This window comes from Mus caroli, chromosome 12, assembly GCF_900094665.2.
Source record: "Mus caroli chromosome 12, CAROLI_EIJ_v1.1, whole genome shotgun sequence".
NCBI lineage: Eukaryota > Metazoa > Chordata > Mammalia > Rodentia > Muridae > Mus > Mus caroli.
The window spans coordinates 22923002-22943538 of record NC_034581.1 but is presented as its reverse complement, the minus strand read 5'-3'; the positions used below and the strand labels follow the sequence as shown (position 1 = coordinate 22943538).

Below are 20537 nucleotides of genomic sequence, written 5' to 3'. Positions count from 1 at the left end.
CACACACACACACACACACACAAGCAACTGTTAGTGCTTGTGTGCATTCATATGCATCACCATGTGCTTTGGTAGCATCAGAGTGTCTGTTAACAAGGACTTGCACCCACAGGTATATTTACTCATGATAAGGGTAGATGCTTGGAGGCTAATGCGGTTACTCTCATGTCCCTGAGAACCAGGCTCTCCGCTTTGCTTCTCTATCCTTAGTCCTCAGGATACTGGCCTTTGCTTGTACACAGGTCTTAGATGTCTGGCCTTAGCTGTGGGCTTGTGTTTTCATTTCTAGTAGGGGTGTGTGTGTTTGTATGTGTATATGTCTGTGGTGAGGAATATTTCTGTGTATGTGTGTGTATCTGCATATGTATATGTGTGTGTACATGTGTGTATGTGTATATGTATGTGTTGATGGATATTTGTGCGAATGTGTGTATCTGTATATGAGTATGTGTGTATGTGTCTCTGTGTGTTGATGTAGATGTATGTGTTTGTATGTATGTGTTGATGGATATGTATGTCCATGACATCTTCTGCCTTTCATTAGGAAGAGACAAAGTTTTCTGAAACCACTACAGTTGATTCTGGTGTGCTGTTGGGCAGGAGCAAGACTGTGTAAACACACGGCAGAGACAGAGAAGTGGGAAGCATGCAGGAACTCCAGAAGCTAGGGTGAGACAGAGTTCCCGGTCACAACCAAGGGCAGTGTTTGGCTGTTCTGAGTGTCAGTAAACAGCTCTCCCTCCCTTACCTGTTATTTCTAGAAGAGCAGGAATCCATATGGAGCAAGATCCAGGTGGATGTTCGCACAGCTTTGATACTCTTGATGTGGTAAGGGCTCCTGTGCCTTTGTCTGAAGCCCTGTGTGGGTTGCAGAGACTGTATAATAGCTGCACGAGGCTTTCTGCAGTAGGCACTCACTTGGTACTAAGAGCTGCATCTTTTCCCACCCAAGTCCTGAAAGTCCAAATGGAGTCTCGGCTATTCACTGCACTCGTTTATGTTGTTAGTTTGTACTCATTTGATGTTAATCACTTCTCAGAGAGTACTTGGTTCTGGGGATTTGGAGCCTTACCCACTATAGGGAGGGTAAGGAACGGAGAAGTGGGGCTGAAGGTCTGGTGAGGACTTTCTATAACAGGTAGGGCATTATATTCTGCAGTCTGCAGAGCATGAATTCCTAAATGATTGGAATTTCCTGCATTCCACTTTCCCTCTAGAAATCTGTTCAGCTGGAACCCACAGAATCCCTTCTCTCCAGCTCCACAGCCTGTCCCTTGATGCTAGCTGCGGGGTGAGCCTGCAGGTGCATGGATTTCACAGGCTGAGCAAAGACTGAGCCCCACCCTCCGTCCAGCACTGTAGTATCCTGTGTCTGATGGGAATGTATCCTGAAAGACCTGGCTTCTCTTGCTTCTGAGGCAGTTGTGCAGTTCCTGCGAGCCAGTTGGCTGCAGAGAGGGACTCTTATCTCTTAATGCTTTAATACTCTCTGGCCTTGTTCCTCATTGGCTCCCAGCTCTGCTTCTTTGACGGTGCCCGTGTTTCCTCTCTGTCCTAGATGCCGGCAACAAATCAGCTCCAGCCAGGAGCAGCAGTTCCACTGAACCCATTGATGACACATGCTGGCCATGAGTGAGTCCTGTCTCTCTGGCAGATAAGGGCTGTGTTTCTAGGTGGCAGGACCTCCCTTGTGTGGCTGTAAGCCACAAACACAGGCAGATGGAGGAGATGGGACAGCCCCGGAGCCTGTGTGCTATGGATCTTGGCAGCTGACTGCTCCGGCTCATTCTATTTGAGCTGTTTGGATGTGGGTGAACGGTGTAAAAACACAATGTGGCGCACAAGTAGGAATTTGTCTATGAATCACATGTTGAGATAACTATATTTTGGCTGTTCTGGGTTGAGTAAAACACATTACGAATAGGACTGGGGAGATGGTTCAGTGGTTAAAGTGCTTGCCACATAGGCAGGAGGACCAGAGTTGGACTCCAGGTGGGTGTGGCAGTCTGCCTATAATTTCCATGTTGGAGGGCAAAGCCAGGGTCCCCAGAGCTGGCCAGCTAGACTGAGCGTGATTGAGAGATCCTGCCTCAAAGAGTGGAGTGGATGAGCGACTAAGGAAAACTCCTGACTTCCAACTTCCCATGTGCATGTGACAGGCCTTCGTATATACATCCACGCTCATGCACCTAGACACGTGTGCTCACACATATGCAAAGTCACATACACATATGTGCACATCGCACACATACACACACAGAAAGAAAAAAAATCCATTGTCTAAAATCAGGAGAGTATCCACTCTCCCGACACTTGCTTCTTTTCCTCCTTCCACTTCCTCTTCTTTCTCCTCTTCCTCTTCCATCTTGTCCTTCTCTTCCTCATTCTCCTCCTCTTCCTCTTCTTCCTTCTCTTCTTCTTCCTCCCCCTTCCTCTCTTTTTCCTTCTCCTCTTCCTCTTCCTCCTCTTCCTCTTCTTTCTTCTCCTCTCTGTCTCCTCCTCCTCCTATCAGAGAATACAAACCCACACATGTATTTGGCGTTCTGTTTTCTTGGACTGTGCAGCTGCTGTGGAAGAGCAACAGGAGCAAGCCCCCAAAGCTCGTGGCATTCTGACCAGGCCTGTCCCTCTGGAGAAGTCACTTCCCAGGGATCATCTGGCCATGGGTTGGCTCCTGGTCCTATGTTATCACTGAGGTTATGAGTCCACTTGACACTGTGAATTCCCACCCACATTGTTCCATTTGGGCACTCCTGAGTCCTGCAACCTATATTATTGTAATTAAGCTACTAAATGGATTCAATTCAGCATAAAATTGGATTCTAGAGTTTTTTAAAAAAATATTTATTTATTATTTTAATGTGGAGAATGTAGCCTTTTCCTTAACAAAGCTTCCCAACCTATGATGTATATCTGACCACCTTTCACCTTTGCCTGAGGTTGTTGCCAGGTGTCCCAGTTTTTCCTCCTGCTGGGAACTTATTATCCCGGCCTTCTAGGTCTAAATCAAATGGCAGCCGTGGAGGATTCAGAGTAGCTGATGGGAGGAGCCCCTCTTCCCTGTGCTTCACTCCTGCATCTGCCCCTGACTACATAGCCATGTCCTGATGCTAAGCCGTTATCCCAGCCAGCTGCTCCATCGCCCTGATTCCACTCTCCTCCCATGACCTCTGTGCTGTTGACCTCTTTTCTGAGAAGATTCTTCTCCCCGGCATCTGTGTGTGTGCTTTCATAGCTGCCCCATATTTTTTCTGCTTTTCTGCAGCTTGTGGCTTTGCCTGGCCTGTGCACTGAGCAGTGTGCCTCCTGGCAGACTCCTCCCCATCACTGGTCTTTCCGTCTTTTTCACTCTGCCCCTGGCTCTGATGTACGAATCCTGGCTCCCTGTCTTCCTATCCTATGTAGTGGCTGTGCGTATTTCCATCAAGAGTCAGGCCTCCTGGCTTCCCCAGGTGGCTCTGGCATAGTAGGGACAAACGGGAAGGAAGTCACCATCCCTCTGTTCCCTAGGCCGGCAGAGAGCCAAGGTGGCTGAGCTTTGCCAAATGGGATATTTGTCAGAGCCTGGAAATAAAACTATTAGTTCTGAAGTATGAAGAGACAGAGCTGGGACTCTTGTCAACACATATGTTTTATTGCATCAACAAAATTGAGCCCTCGTGAGGCCTACTGAAGCCCATGTGCCGTGAGATAGATCACATGACCTCTGAAATGAGGCACTGCCTAGTGGTCCAGCCAGAGCTAGGGAGGCCCCAAGAGTCTGGCACATCCTGGCTCTGAATACTGTTTTGTTCTGTCTCTCTCAGGCAGTTGGGGGTAGCTCAGATTCCTTGGGTGACAGAGTGGCCAGTGGGCTCTAGGGGCAGAAGTATGTGTCAGGCACATTTAAAATTTTCTTTCATAGGACCTTGCAAACCAAACTTCCATGTGCTGACCTTTTCTCTGAACCCTTGGCTGGGCCGAGTGCATGACTGCCATCCCACTACTTGGGAAGCTGAGACAGGAAGAGAGAAGCAAGTTCACCCAGCCCCAGTGTTGAGTTTTAGGCCAGCTTGAGCTTAGAACTTGGACCTGTCTCAGAAACTAAAAGGAAGGGTAGCTTGGAGGGAAAGGAAGGGAACTCACTCATCTCATCCACAAGGGGCTGAGGGTGTCCCTCAGATCACAGAGTGCTCCCTACGCATCGAACCCCTGACTCCACCCCTAGCTATGCACACGACTGTAATCTCAGCACTCAGAAGGTAGAGGCAGGAGGGTGAGGTCTTCAGGGTCATCCTTAGCTTCTTAGTGGGTTCTAGGCATCCTGAGCTACGCGAGACACCGTATAAAATTTTACAAAGGGTGTTGCTTGAAGGTATATGTTGGTAATTTTCAAAGCCGTGCGCCAGGTATAAACCAATAGCGAATGGGCTAATAAGAACAATCGCTTAAAGTTCACACAATCCTAGGGTGTCTGGGTTTAATTATATTTGGATCTTTCCTTTGTCTGTCCAGATCCCAGTCTGCTTTGCACAGCTCTGCTGATGTAGGAACAAGGAATAGTTACAGCGTAACCGTGGGCAGTGGGCAGCCATAATAAAGACCTTGAGAGATAAGATAAAGGTTTCTTTGTAAACATGAATCCATTAGTTCTTAGATTTTTTTTTTTTTTTAAGAAATTAGCTGAAAGGAACTTCTTATTTTTTAAAGATGAACTAGCTGTGGGAAGGAGGGAAATGTATCTTGTTGGCTTAGTCAGAGTAATACATCTCTTGGCCCAAGCTCCGGGAGGGGCTAGATTAGGATGAATGTATCAGTTTTCTTTGCTATGCAGCCAGCCCCAGAAAACAATGCTAAATGTGGAGAAGAATAAATGATTTGCGCACAAATGCTTAATGTTTTCATTTCTTTTTAAAATGTAGTAGCTCCAAGTGGAAAATATTTAAATGTGATTAAATAAACATCATTCACTAATTAGATAAGATTTTCAGAGATTGTGGCCCTGGGAAAATGTTTAGATTATTAAGAGAAAATAATTGTGAGACAGGCTTGTATGTAAAATACGGTTTATCAACATGGAAACTATGCCAAGGGAAAGACTCATAACTCACAAAGAACGTGACTTTTGTTTTGGTTTTGGTTCTTGACCTTTTTTTTTTTCTAATTGTGGTTTTGTAGTTGGCTTCCTGTGTCGTTGCTTGGGTTCAGCAAACTGTTGATTGAAAACACCCAGGGGAGGACCTTTTCCTGTCTTGATTTTGCTCTTGATATTGTTAAAGATATTCACATTGTGTTAGACAGCCTGTGTAAAGCAGAGAGGATGTACAATATTATGGGGTCTTGGGTGTGAGTCCTGTCATCAGTGACAGGGACAGAGACCCAGCCCTTATTCTGTCTCTGTGCAGGAACCTAGAAAGTTTCTATTCCCTTAGGGATTCCCATTTAGGCAAAACCAGGATTCCTGGCTTCATAGATCAAGGAAAAGGATACCATGGTATCTTAGTGTTTTATTGCTATTAGAGACACCATGACCAAGGCAACTCTTATAAAGGACAACATTTAATTGGGGCTGGCTCACAGGTTCACAGGTTCAGTCCATTATCATCATGACAGGAAGCATGGCTGCATGCAGGCAGACATAGTGCTGGAGGAGCCAAGAATTTTACATTTTGATCCAAAGGCAGCCAGGAGAAGAGGGGTTTTAAGGCCCTGGGTAGAGCTTTAAGTGCTGGACCTAAAGCCCCTCCCCACAGTGACTCACTGACTCATACAAGACCCACCTCTGCATAGTGTCACTTTCTATGGGTCAAGCATATTTAATCCACCACACATGATGAACCCTGATGAAGCAAGGCTGGGGATTTACCAACAGACATTTTACATGTATATCTCATGCTCGGGGTTTTTAGACAAATGACTGAATAGCAAAAGCACACCAGGAGGATGAAGGTGAGCTTCCCTAGGGCAAGTTGGAAGCAGGTTTCTATGATGGGGGTGTATAGGGTTTTGTTGGCTTTGGCACTGGCTGGTATTTTTTGTGAGCTTGACACAAGTTAGCATCACCTGGGAAGAGGGAACATGGAGTGATGTAATTGCCTCCATTAGGTTGTCCTGTGGCAAGTCTGAGGCATTTTCTTGATTAATGATTAATGTGTGTGTGGGGGTGCAGTATACTGTGGGCATCTTCCCCTGGGCAGTTGATCTGGGCTTGTATAAGAAAGTAGACCGATCCCTGCAACTGACCCACCAACCAAAGAGCAAGTATAGGCTGGACCTAGACCCTCTGCATATATGTAGCAGATGTGCAGCTTGGTCTTCTTGAGGATCCCCCAACAACTGGAACAGGGCTGTCTCTGACTCTGTTGCCTGACTCTGGATCCCATTCACCTCACTGGGCTACCTTGTCTGGCCTCAATGGGAGAGGATGCACCTAGTCCTGCAGTGATTTGATGTTCCAGGAAGGGTTGATACCCAGGAGGACCTCCCTCTTCACAGAGAAGGGGAGGAGGTGATGGAGAGGAGGGGAATTGTTACTGAGATGTAAATTGAATAAGTGACTTAATTAATAAAAAACAACAATAAACCAAACCAACCTACCAAACAGAAAAGAGGCTGAGCAAACCACTGGGAGCTAGTCAGTATGTGGCGCTCCTCCATGGGCTCTGCCCTGAGTTTCTGCCGTGACTGCCCTCAGCTACAATGAACTGGAAGTATGAACCAAATAAACCCTCTCCTCGACGAATCAATCACAGAGTCTATGACAAAACAGAAAAGCACACCAGGATCACTCTCAAGTTGCATTTCCGAAGGCTGTAAGGGCCCCCTGTCCCTCTTTGCTCCAGAGGACCACTTACAGGAGGAAGAGAAGTTCAAGGATGGACTTTTGGAAATGGAGGCGTGAGGTAGATTTACAGACACTGTTTAGATTTACGACAAAGAGCAGGCACCAGAAACTCAAGGTTACTGTTGCTTGGTCCCTCAGTAAGCACACTTGGTCCACGGTCCCTCATAGGCATCCTATGGAAAGCATAAGTTGTCTCTGTGGGCAGCATGGGATTGCTGATGCTTTCTGATGCGGTCGGCAGGACCGGCCAGCTGGCCAGCTGGGGTTTTTCTCACACTTTCCCACATTATCCTTCCTGCCTTTCTCTCATGCCTCAGCTATGCAGAGACTGCCATTTTACATAAGGTCTGGTGCATCTGCAGATTTTGGTGTCTGTGGGAGGAGGCAAAAGCTGGGGCCATCATCGCTGGCTTGATCCCAGGTGATAACTATATTCCATTCCATAGTGAAACGTATTATTGTAGTTTGAGATGTTGACCAAATTGTAAATTATACCTTATTTTGTATGCATATATGTATGCCTTTGTGTATGAAGGGATATGCAACTCTGTGTGTGTGTGTGTGTGTGAGTGTGTGTGTATCTCTGTGTCCGTGTGTTTGTAGGTCAGAGGACAACTTGCACGAGTCAGTCCTTTTGCCATGTGATTTCAGGGGATTGAACCTAGGTCATCAGGGTTGGTGCAGTTGACTTTATCCACTGATCCACCCTGCTAGTTCCCCACCAAAAAAACTTTTAAATGTAAATTAAAGTTCATCCCAACACATATAATGCATTATTTCAGACATGACAAGCATTTCAGCGGATGAGCCAGCGGTCTAAGATAGGCATTTTGCAGTGGTGGTTTAGAGAGAAATGAGTAACAGACCAGGAAGGAACCCTCCTGTTATTAAACTAAACAACAGTGCAAACATCAGCACTGTTTCAGGAGGGCTGCTGGTTGGCTCCTGTGGAGGTCAGGCCCCTGCAGATCTGTTTGTGATGGTAAACCTGAGAAGGGAGGCAGTGGCCTGCAGAGTCAGCATGCAGGGCACCTCCCAGTGTGGCAGCTGTGGTCAAGATTGTGCAAGTTGCGGTAAGATGAGGTCAGAGAAGAGGGTCTTGCCCAAGCTCTCAGCTCCAGTGGGACTTAAGTGGAGGCCTTTGACTTCTGTAATTGTTCACAATTTGTTCATCTATATGGGGAGAATGCTACCACCATTATTTTAGTCATGGGACTCCTTTGAGGACTGAAGACATCATGCCTCTGAAAATGTAAAGGCAGACATTAAAGTGAATCCAAGAATACCCCCTGGTGGGAAAGGGTGAGACCTTCTCATCCATAGCAATGGAGAGAGCGGGGTCTGGAGTTGTAGCTTAGTGGTAGAGTGCTTGACAAGAGTCCCTAGGTCCTGGGACCCATGCCCGGCACTGCATAAAATGAGCCAACAAATAGTAGAAATTAAAAACTGCTAATTACTTTCTTTAGTTTTCAGCTAAAGGTAGAAACACATACATGAATAATACCCCATGCTCTCCTTATTTTTTAAACATAATTTTTTTTGTTAAGATTGCAGTGATGTCTGTGGCCCAGGAATGATGTGTGTGTGTGTGTGTGTGCATGCATGCTTATGCACATGCATTTTTGTAAGCATCATGTTTCTCTCTCTCTCTCTTTCTCCCCCATTTTGTTCATACACAGATTCTTTCTCACAGTGTCTAGGGTAGACTTGACATCTCCAGGGTTTCCTGGGTATCTTTGGTCACGGGTTTGGGTTGTGAAGAAGGAGCACACTTGGGATGGTTTCTTGGTTCTTTTATTTCTTTGCTTTTATATTCACGTGTAGTTCTAGGCTTGGGATGTCACGTGGGAGCCAGAGTTCAGATGGGAGGCTGTGGATCAAAAAGATCAAAGTGATTGTTAGTGGTGTTCAGATCATCTTGGTCTGCTCTATTTTTCTGCCTGCTGGATTTGTCCATTCAACACCTATAGGTGGTGTTAAATCTACTTAAAGGCTGCTTCTCCTCTGTACTGGTATCAGCTTTCCGTATGAGTTTTGGCACACCTTTGTTGAGTATGTACATGTTTTTATGTCGTGCGGTGGAATTTGCCCCTTTATAGTTTGCATCGCAACAGTTCCCTTTTGCATTGAACTCTTGCTATTCAGTTTTCTTTGGATTAGCTTTGGCATGGAGCACGTGTGTCTCCATCCCTTAACTTTTAATCTGCTTCCGGAGATTTTCAGCGAGTTTCTCATAAACAAAGTAATGAGCAGCTGTAGTTTGCTTTTGAGCTCATTCTTGTATCCATTCAATATAATACTTTTTTTTATTTCTTTTTTTTAATATTTTTATTACATATTTTCCTCAATTACATTTCCAATGCTATCCCAAAAGTCCCCCATAGTGCCCCCCACTTCCCTACCCACCCATTCCCATTCTTTTGGCCCTGGCATTCCCCTATATTGGGGCATATAAAGTTTGCAAGTCCAATGGACCTCTATTTCCAGTGATGGCCAACTAGGCCATCTTTCGATACATATGCAGCTAGAGACAAGAGCTCCGGGGTACTGGTTAGTACATCATGTTGTTCCAACAATAGGGTTGCAGATCCCTTTAGCTCCTTGGGTACTTTCTCTAGCTTCTCCATTGGGAGCCCTGTGATCCATCCAATAGCTGACTGTGAGCATCCACTCCTGTGTTTGCTAGGCCCCGGCATCGTCTCACAAGAGACAGCTATATTTGGGTCCTTTCAGCAAAATGTTGCTAGTGTATGCAATAATGTCAGCGTTTAGAAGCTGATTATGGGATGGATCCCTGGATACGGCAGTCTCTAAATGGTCCATCCTTTCATCACAGCTCGAAACTTTGTCTCTGTAACTCCTTCCCTGGGTGTTTTGTTCCCAATTCTAAGAAGGGGCACAGTGTCCACACTTTGGTCTTCATTCTTCTTGAGTTTCATGTGTTTAGCAAATTGTATCTTATATCTTGGGTATCCTAAGTTTTGGGCTAATATCCACTTATCAGTGAATACATATTGTGTGAGTTCCTTTGTGATTGTGTTACCTCACTCAAGATGATGCCCTCCAGGTCCATCCATTTGGCTAGGAATTTCATAAATTCATTCTTTTTAATAGCTGAGTAGTACTCCATTGTGTAAATGTACCATAATTTCTGTATCCATTCCTCTGTTGAGGGACATCTGGGTTCTTTCCAGCTTCTGGCTATTATAAATAGGGCTGNTATGAACATAGTGGAGCATGTGTCCTTTTTACCGGTTGGGACATCTTCTGGATATATGCCCAGGAGAAGTATTGCTGGATCCTCCGGTAGTATTATGTCCAATTTTCTGAGGAACCGCCAGACTGATTTCCAGAGTGGTTGTACAAGCTTGCAATCCCACCAACAATGGAGGAGTGTTCCTCTTTCTCCACATCCTTGCCAGCATCTGCTGTCACCTGAATTTTTGATCTTAGCCATTCTGACTGGTGTGAGGTGGAATCTCAGGGTTGTTTTGATTTGCATTTCCTTGATGATTAAGGATGTTGAACATTTTTTCAGGTGCTTCTCTGCCATTTGGTATTCCTCAGGTGAGAATTCTTTGTTCAGATCTGAGCCCCATTTTTAATGGGGTTATTTGACTTTCTGGAGTCCACCTTCTTGAGTTCTTTATATATATTGGATATTAGTCCCTTATCTGATTTAGGATAGGTGAAGATCCTTTCCCAATCTGTTGGTGTTTTTTTTGTCTTATTGACTGTGTCTTTTGCCTTGCAGAAGCTTTGCAGTTTCATGAGGTCCCACTTGTCAATTCTCGATTTTACAGCACAAGCCATTGCTGTTCTATTCAAGAATTTTTCCCCTGTGCCCATATCTTCAAGGCTTTTCCCCACTTTCTCCTCTATAAGTTTCAGTGTCTCTGGTTTTATGTGAAGTTCCTTGATCCACTTAGACTTGACCTTAGTACAAGGAGATAGGAATGGATCGATTCGCATTCTTCTACATGTTAACAACCAGTTGTGCCAGCACCATTTGTTGAAAATGCTGTCTTTCTTCCACTGGATGTTTTTAGCTCCCTTGTCGAAGATCAAGTGACCGTAGGTGTGTGGGTTCATTTCTGGGTCTTCAATTCTATTCCATTGGTCTATTTGTCTGTCACTATACCAGTACCATGCAGTTTTTATCACAATTGCTCTGTAGTAAAGCTTTAGGTCCGGCATGGTGATTCCACCAGAGGTATAATACTTTTATTTTAATTTGAAGGTTTCATAAATATATACAATGTATTTTGAATATATTCATTCCCTACATCTCTTTTTAATTTCTCCTGAGTTCACCCACACCTTCCATCCCATCCTAACTTTGTGCCCTCTTTTTTTTTTTTAAATTTAATTTAATAATGCACAGAAGAATTTGTGCTGCCCATATACTCCTGTGTGCAGAGTCATCTGCAGGGGCATGATGGACCTATTAGAGGTCACACCCTTAAAGAAGATGAACTCCCATCCCTTGGGAGCCATCACCGTCATCTTCTCAGCTAGGTGTAGGGGCTCACAGTCCCCTCTATCCTCCCTACTGGAATGTCACCTGGCTTGATCTTCTGTTGGAGCCACCACTGCCCTGCCGTGAGTTTCTGAGTGCAGTGGTCCTATGATGTCCAGAAGACTCTGCTCCACTCCCAGCTGCAGTCTTACAGACTTTTACATCTCTGTTCATCGCTCTGAGCCTGAGGGTTGGGATAAAGATCTGTGACCAAGAACCACATAGACACTTGCTCACTTTGAGAAGTTGTGATTTCTGATTAACCACCGCCCGCTGCACAACCGCTCTCGGATGAGGTCTTTTAACTGATCTTTTTAGGCAAATCATGTTTAACATGATTTTTTTGATATGATTGCCTAGGAGCTCTAATACCGATGGATAACTATTTTCAATTCATTGATTTTTTTTTCCCTTTGATTTTCCTGTTTGCATATTTATGGTATTAGCAGGTTTTGATTAGCCAATTGATCATACCTTATCAAACTAAATATTTTCAGTGAACTGTCCTATAATGTAGACTCTATACTTCTATAATGCTCCTGCAGAAATCACTATGCCACCAGACATAATCACTGTTGCTTTAGGGCATCTCTTCTTCCTAGCTCCAGGCCCTGTGATAGGTCGTAGCTGTGACTGTGATTTCAATCTCTATGCAGGGTCTTAGAACTTCATTTCCTGGGTGTTCTAAGAAGCCAGTTTGTGTAGATAGGAGTAGTAAGCTTATAGGCTTCCATACAGTGAAGCTGGCATCTTAGGTCTCTACCCTAATGTGCCATTCCTATCCCCAGCAGTGCCTAGTCACAGTGTCCTGTAGTCCCTGTCTGTGAAGGTGGCAAGAACTTAAGTCACACAAGGCTCAGAGAGATACCTTGTAAGGTTGGGCTATTTTAAAGACAGGGTTTTGAGAATTGACCTTTTAGACTGTAAGAGACCCTAGAGATGCCCCCGTTCTTCTTGTTTTGAGCCTAACATTGTCGCATCAGAATAGCTCTTGCACCTTTACATCGGTGAGATGTTTAAAAGGTTTTATTCACTCATTACTCTTTGCTCTGTTAAGTGGGCAGTAATTATCTGTGTACTCGTTGTGTGGATAGTTTCATCTTCGGTCATCTGTGGGATTGGCTATAACTGATTTAGAGCCATTAGACAAGCAGATAGCCTGGGAGACATGTGATGCTTGGCCTTTATGGGACTGTCCCACCAACTCTATCAGCTCAATTGTAGTTTTTAAACAAGAACTTAAAAGGTCGATTCTGATTGTAGGAACGTTCCAAAGATGCAAGACCATTGGTGCATGCCAGAAATGACTGATGGCCTGTGTGAGAGATCTGAGGGAGTTTATTTTAAACTAAAGGACATTTATTTATGTATCCATTTATTGGATGTGCGTGTATGTGTGTGAGATTGGAATCAAACTCAGTTCATCAGGCTATTTGGCAGACAGCTTTTGCCAGCTGTGCCCTCTCACTGGTCCTGAGATCTGGTTTTGATGGTGGTATAGTGATATGGTCCTATGAAATAACTCGCCACATTAACGCGTAAACTTTAAAACACCCAATCTTACATTATGTGCATACCACAAATAGAATACATTATAAATGCACAAGCCAGACAGTACAGGATCTCGCGGTATCTGGTGCTTCTCCTTCCTGCCCAGGCCTTCAGTCTTTGGATACAGAACCATCAACTCCTTCATTGGAATCCTCTCCTTGTTAGAGTCCCCATCTCTCCCAGCACACATATGTTTTGGATAAAATCATAATGCATCTTGCTCTTTGGAGAAAGTTTCCCTTGCTCAGCACATACAAACCCACCTCATTCCCTTTTAAGATATGTCGCCAAGGGAACTGCTCTCTGCGTTTTTTAAAGTCACAATGTGTTTTATTGTCGGACGACTCTAAGTAAATTAGTTTTTCTAGTGTAACGTCCCGACAGCAAAGAGACTCTTATTTTGGGCCTGCATCGGCATCCAGTTGGGTAAATCAATTGGTTCTTTGTGAGCGGCTTGAAGCTTGAGACTCAGTTTCATTTTTATGAGTGATTTCTTTCAATTGGCAAGGATGGCAGGCTAACCAGAGAGAGGCCTTTCATCTCAGCAAGAGAATTAAAAAAAAATTAATTGATATCCAATGAGCCAAAGCGTGTGCTTCGTGCCTGCCTTGAGAAATGCTTCAGTTGCCTAATTTACCGCAGAGAAGGAAAATGTTAAATAGGTCCCTTCAAGACAACAGGAAAGGGATTGCTGAGGAATGCTGGGTGGCTTCTCCATGGACAAGACTCTTAGTATAGCATGCATACAAACAGAGAGGTGCTTTATTGAAGCCAGACAAGACCCCCATTCATACTCAACTCCAGCAGCTCACACGTGTGGAAACCTCTGCTCTCAGCCACTGTGAGAACCTCCCTGCCTGCCACTGCTCTGGGCTTTGGAATCCAGACTTTCAGGACCAATGGCACAGAGGAGAAGACAGTCCTGGGCCTGTTTGGGGAATGGGAAGATCTGGGGAGAAGCAGCCAGGTCCCTTTGGGTCCCTTTTGTTGTGTGCCTGTGCAACGAGACATGGGTCTTTCTTCTCACACTTGCTTTGTAGTGATAGCCAGAAACAGGTGAGCAGAGGCTTAATGTCAATATACCGTGGGGGGAGGGGGGCAGTAAAAAGGAGAGAAAGAAAGCCCTGTTTGTGGAGCCAAGAGTACAGGGAATTAGGCCCTTCCTGTGGGGTTTTAAATCATAGTTTGTGGTATGTTATACATGGCGTATGTGACCCTTTTCAGAGAAAAAAGTAAGTAGTGGCTGAAATTTACCGTGCCAGGGATTGTTAGCCTCTGAAAATCTAAGGCTGTACAGAATTCTCAAGAGGAGCAAAGGGAAAATGTCTTCATTTTTTTCTGGTGTCCTCTAGAAGAACTGTGTCTTCAGTCCTGCTCACGAGTGGAATGCTATTATACAAATGTTTGGCACGTTGTCTTTACTCCCAGGTGTGTCTTAGACAGCGTTCCATCCCAGCAGATGAAGGGCCATCGCTTTGTCTCTCATGAGGATGGCGTCATGTTATTGATTCAGCTTGCTATCCTCAGTTCTATCTTCTAGTGTTTATTCCTGCAATGGCTCCCAAAGCTGATATATCACCGGTCAGTGTTGATCCTCCTGTGTGAGGGCTCCCCGGTGTTGCCCCATCCCCTGACTTCCTAAAGGACACTGGGCATAGCTTTAGCCTCACTGATTGCTATTGGTACCCTGTGCTTTGTGTCTCTGTGAGTTGGCATTAGATAGTGAGGTATCCCTGCAGACGTCTGTTGTCCTTTCCTCCGATGCGCTCTTGTCTGTCTCCTGACTATATCGCAGACACATAGAGTTGTTCTGTCTGCCCCAGAGCAGTTTAGGGACCGCATGCTTGGCACCTGCCTCCATCCTCTCAGGTGCTTTGCCGCTCACAGTCCAGCTGCTCCACTGCTCAAAATGAAAACCTGAAAGCATCTTTGGCCTTTTCTCCTCTCTTTCCTTTCCCTCCTCCTCCTTTCTCCTTCTCCTCCCCTCTTCTTTCTGACTCCCTTTTCAAAGATACAAGGTCCTTCTTCGTTTCCTCCCCTCCCCTCCCCTCTCCCTTCGCTTCCCCTCCTTTATCCTTTAACTTCCCCCTTCTCCCCCTCCCCTCTCCTCTTTCCTTTCTCCCCTTCTCTCCCCTACTCAAGATCCTTTCTCTTCCCTTCTCTTCCTTCCCTACCGCATCTCCCCCTGATCTCCTCTCCCCCTTTCCCTCTGCAGTCTGTTGCTCCTGAAACTCACTTCACAACACATCAGTCTCCTCTCACCACAGCTGCTAGGACTCCCCTGAGTCTCCCACACCCACCTTGCTGAGCTGGTCCCTTCTCAGCCTTCTCTATGCCCTGCTTCCATTTCAGTCAGTCTGTTACCATCCCTCAGAGATCATGAGAGACCTTTCTAAGTAACAGCACCCCCCCCCCCAATTCGAGGCTTTACTTTAGTGTATCACTTGTGACTCACAAGTGTGCATACGCATGGGTGTGCATGTATATGTGGGCAGATAGGTTTACACAGACACAGAGACTGCAAAGGTCTAGCAGGTCTGTTTTATAGTCACACAGGGCAGCAGATTGTCATCTACAAAGTTTATACTTGTGCAATTTAAATGGGCAAAAAATTAATAAAATCTAGATAGAAAAATCTCATAGTACTTGTAGTAAGTGTGGTTTTGTGTTGCGCTGCTATGGCTGTCCCGTGGCACACACAGCTTTGGAGCTCTGAGTTGGATATGCTGGGAAGGAGGCCAAGTGATGCTCCCACTTTGCATTCTCCTCACAAACCCAGTTATTTTAGTGGTTCCCTTTATTTAATAAGCCATGATCACATATGCCCCCCTTTAGATAGAGATGTGCGTACACTGATGACAGGAGTCCATGAGATCATTCCTTCATATTTTCTGCATAAGCTTGGCTTTGGGGGTTGACTTATCTTTTGTGGCGGCATCCGTGTTCATATGAAGGAGTGAATTAGATAATATTGGGATTTCCTGATAGGAAATGAGACATCTTACCTAATTCTTCATTATTTTTGCTTCTTGGGACAAACAAATGAAATTTGTTAATTATTAGAAGAGCCATGGGTCCACATGGGGTTCCATTTTGTGCAGGATTCTTAAGAGCAAGGACTTCTTGCCCATCTCTGCTCCAGGCACACTTACCTGTATCTCAGTAGAAGTCCAAGTGCAGATGGGGAATGGAAGATGAAGTTAACAAATGCATTGTTGGTATCTGCAGAAGAGACATGGAAACATGGCAGGGCTCACTGGGACACAGATGGAGAGGGCTGAGCAACCACAGGCGGTGCTGTCTTATCTCAGGCTCATGCTGCTGGACGAGTGGTGCTGTTTACCCTGGAGTCACAGTTCTTGCCTGGGGACTATATGGGAGAATATGCAAGTCAGATAGCCAAGTAACTACACTTAAAAATATCAAAATTTATCATTCTTCATGCATGCTAAATCAGTAAGCAAATGAGAAATAAAACACTTTTACTACCATTAATAGCATCTACTGACACCTTATCTTTAACACTGCAAATGAGGGGCTGGAGCGGTGGTGCAGCAGTTAGAAGCGACTACTGCTCTTGTGGAGGACCAGAGTTTTGTTCTCAGCACCAACATTGGGCGGCTCACAACTGCCTGTAACTGTAGCTATGGGGAAATCTAGTAACTGACTGTAGTCTCCATAGGCACCTGCAAGCACATATGCATACATACAGACAGGCATATACATACCTATCCATAAATAACAAAATACAGTTTAGTATGATTCATCACTGTAGAAGGCATCTTGTATGCAACATATGGAGTTTTGCTCTTAATGAGCACATGTTAATTACACATAGTAACAGGGTTCATTGTGACATTTCCACACATGTGTAGAATGTATTATGATCATATTACCGTTTTCTCCCACTCCATCCAGACTCCTTCTCCCCGATCTCCTTTCTATTTCCATGTCTTTTTTTTTTTTTTTTTTTTTTTGAGACAGGGTTTCTCTGTGTAGCCCTGGCTGTCCTGGAACTCACTTTGTAGATCAGGCTGGCCTCAAACTCAGAAATCCGCCTGCCTCTGCCTCCCGAGTGCTGGGATTAAAGGCGTGTGCCACCACGCCCAACCTTATTTCCATGTCTTACATGTGCCCAATCTTCCAGAAAAAACTGCAAACAGGCTTTGAGACCATGAGTTTTGGGAATGAGGGAGTCAGTGGACTTTGTAGCCTGAAAGGTTGAGGGGCGGGGACACCGAGCTCCGAGCTCCGAGCCCAGGCAGAGAGTTTTGCAGCTGCCAAGCTCTTCTTGATGCAGCTCGAAAAGGCTTCTCTCTCCCCTGTGCTGTCTGAGCAGAGTGTTGCTTTCTTGCTGGCAATAAGGCATTGCTATTTCTCAGCTCTTCTTATATGGGAACACCAGCAGAAAGGTGGATCTGGAGAAGGAATGTGTCGCCTTTTGTCTGAAGAGTCAGAAGTTATTGCCATGTGAAGGCAGAAAATAGACCTGAAGCCTAGTGGTGGCATTTTCTGAAATACCCATAGTGAAGCTGTTCAAGACTAGCTTGTGTGCAGGTGAGAGGCTTAGGAGGAGGGGTTAGGGCTCTGCTGGGAAAACAGAGTGCTGAAGGCCTCAGTCTTGAGCAATCTGAGTGTTGCAAGAAAAATGAGCATTTGCATGCGTTGTGGGCTAAGCTTGATATTCTAGTGTAAGGGGAGAGAGAGGGAAATACCAAAGAGACACGCATCTGTCTATCTGCCAGGATGAATCTTCCATCCTGTCAAATGGTGGCTCTAGAAGCCCTCATTGAAGGCACCAGGAAACTTTTTCAGGTAGGAGCAGGAAATGGTCACTGGTGCTCTGTGCTCCATGACCACAAACTCATCAGAAAACAAAAACAAAAACACAAACACAGAGTTCAGGCAAGTGTGTTGCAATCCTGGTGAGCAAAAGATTTAGAAATTCTGCTGCAGTCTTACCTTAGTTTTACCTTGTATTTCTACATCTTCCAGGAGCCTGTGCATTTCTTCCCTCCATTCCTTCCTCCCTCCCTCCATCCTTCCATTCTTTCCTCCTTCCCTCCTTCCTTCTTCCCCATTTAAACTAATAGTTTCCCAGACTTTCACATAGCTTGAAAGTCACCATCTTCGAGTCCCCATACAAGGGTTTTGAGCATGTTTACAGGTGGTCTTGTGACTGTCACCATTACCTGATTCCAGAATGTTTTCAGTAACCCCTGTCTATGTACCAGGTCTCAGCAAGCCAGGCATTATCTTTCTCTCTCCATGGATTTGCCTTCACTCACTATATGAATGGTTTCATATAATGAAGAGCTTCTGTGCTCTTCTTTCTTTAGCCCAGCATAGTGTGTTCAAGACTGAGCTTCTGGCTGAGCAAATGGCTCAGTGAATAAAATGCTTGCTGAGGACGCAAGTTCAACCTCACAGAACACATGTGAAGACTCAGGCATGGCTCCAGCAACCCCAGTACTGGGAGGCAGAGACAGAAGGATCCCCAGACTTACTGGACCCTACTTAGGGCAAATGATGAACTCAACTGAGAGACCCTGTCTTACAAAACAAAAACAAAAACAAAAACAAAAACAAAAACAAAAACAAAACATGATAGTAATTTAAGAAGGACTTCCTAGTTTCATCCTCTGGTCTTCATACAATCATCTGTGCCTTAGTGTGAATCAGTACTGTAGTTCCTTTCAGGATGAAAACAGCTGCATGGTCATGCAGTTTACCAGCTAATGGACATGTGTGTTGTTTTCACATGTAGCCTAGTGTGGATGATGCTACTTTGATCATGTGTGTGCAGGACTTAGTGTGTAGCTGCCTTTCATTTATCTCAGGCATTTACTGCGTCATAGGCTAGCCTTGACTTTAATCACGAGCTGCAAAGTGTTTCCCAAGCAGGAAACTTCACTGCTTTGCACCACCCCCACCCCCAGCCCTGTAGGTTTCTCTGCATCCCATTCAAAGCATTTAATGTAATTACTAATGGAGAGTTTGTGCTCACCCTCATTCTGCCTCCCAGGGTTCTTATTTCTCCTAACTCCATTTCACTCATTATGCATTCCTGAGTTGTGGTTTTTGGTGCTGCTTTTCTTGATGGAAAGAGACTTTCCGCTGAGTGCCTATAAAGACCATCACTACCCATATCCCTGTAGGAATCCCACAGGGACAGACAGAGCTGGGTGGTCCAGGCCTGCAGGATGGTCTGTTAACTTCTTGGTGGGATTTGATTTTGTTGCCTAGTGAACCATCATTATTTCTCTGGCAAACTGTACTGTTACACTGATGCTTAATGTGATGGGTTTTCAGACAGCTGTTTACCCAGCTTTCCCTTGGCTTTGGAGATAGGAAGATGAGTGCCAACACCTTGGTCCTTCTTAGCATCCAGACCATGCCGTCCTCCTGCTATTCTTGTGCTGACCGCTCTCTGTTCCCTTGCTTCCTAGGTACTTTGTGTTCTGCTGAGTCTGGTGTCCCCGGGGCTGCTTTTCTCAGTTGGATGGACCCCTAGTGCAGAGACCTCTTCCTTCTACCTATGGGAAGAAGCACCTGAGTACTCCTAAGCACAGCAGGACCCCAAGACCTGGCTGGAAGATACCACCTCTCCTCACCTCTGCCCTTCCCACAGGTAACCTTGGCCTCTGGAAAGGAAGGCTTGGAGACCTTCCCTTATTTCTTTCTTACTACCCAAGTCTCAGACCAGGGACAGGAACAGTTGGACTGCCTGAATAGAATTTTGTACTCATCCTAAACCGTGGCATGTAGGCAAATTCCTTGCAGGGCTCTCCTGGATGAATTTTAAGGGGTGTCATACATGCAGGCTGTTAAATTTATGCTTTGTAACAGATCTCACTTCAGTTGCTTATTTTCCCTGTGTGGGGCTGATGTTGCCACTCTCACGCTGGATCTTAGTGACAGGTTCATGAGGCTGTTGTCACTTATGTGACTCACCGGGGGTCTCCTGTGTTCATTCATGCTCTGGCAGCATAAGGAGCGAGTTCTCATTTGTGCCTGGTGCTCTTGTGATTCAGAACATGCCGTCCACACAGCAGTCCCAGGACTGGCTCTTGCTGTCTCTCAGGAGGAGGTATGAGGACAGAGGCAGCCATGGGGAGACAGCATGTACATGGTGTGAAGAAGTAAATTATGATACCTGACAAGACAAGGAGGTAGCAAGAAAATAATGTCGCGAAGCTTTCCAAGTATACATATAGCAGTTTTTACAGGTGGCCAGGGAGGTCTTTAAAACACATGGGATTTGAACTCAGGCTTCAAGGAGCTACAAGCATTAGCCACTTAGCACCTGGGCAATAAGCACTGTTGAGGGAACCTAAGGTCACTGAAGCCTGAAAGCAATGCATCCTGGGAGCTTGCAGGAGCTCCATGGAGGACAGGGTGTCGTGAAAGGAGCCCAGGAGAGACAGAGTCAGAATGGGTCCAGACACTGCAGGCATCTGGGTTGTCTGGCAGGACAGCCATTGCCTCATGGGAAACCTGTGCTGTTTTATTTATGTAGAGGAGGAAGGGAGGCTGCATTCCACCTGAGTAGAAGCTACTAAATTCTTTTGTAGAGTCTGTGATGATTATGGGACACCCCAGTGGGGATGCCACACTGGCAGTATCCCCCAAGCCTCTGTTAAG

The 20537-nt window shown here is 45.4% G+C and overlaps 1 protein-coding gene across 5 annotated transcripts in view; it reads left to right on the top strand.

The window, feature by feature from the left end:
* The window catches only part of Rnf144a (ring finger protein 144A), a 110554-nt gene that overhangs the window by 10441 nt on the left and 79576 nt on the right, over nt 1-20537 (top strand). For 3 of the 5 annotated variants that reach the window (XM_029484624.1, XM_021178953.2, XM_029484623.1), the window contains exon 2: nt 19343-19524. The gene's annotated coding sequence lies outside the window, so the exon portion shown is untranslated. Of the gene's footprint in view, nt 1-1558; nt 1633-17399; nt 17451-19342; nt 19525-20537 lie in introns of those variants that run through there. The other 2 variants (XM_029484622.1, XM_029484625.1) reach the window with 2 other exon arrangements.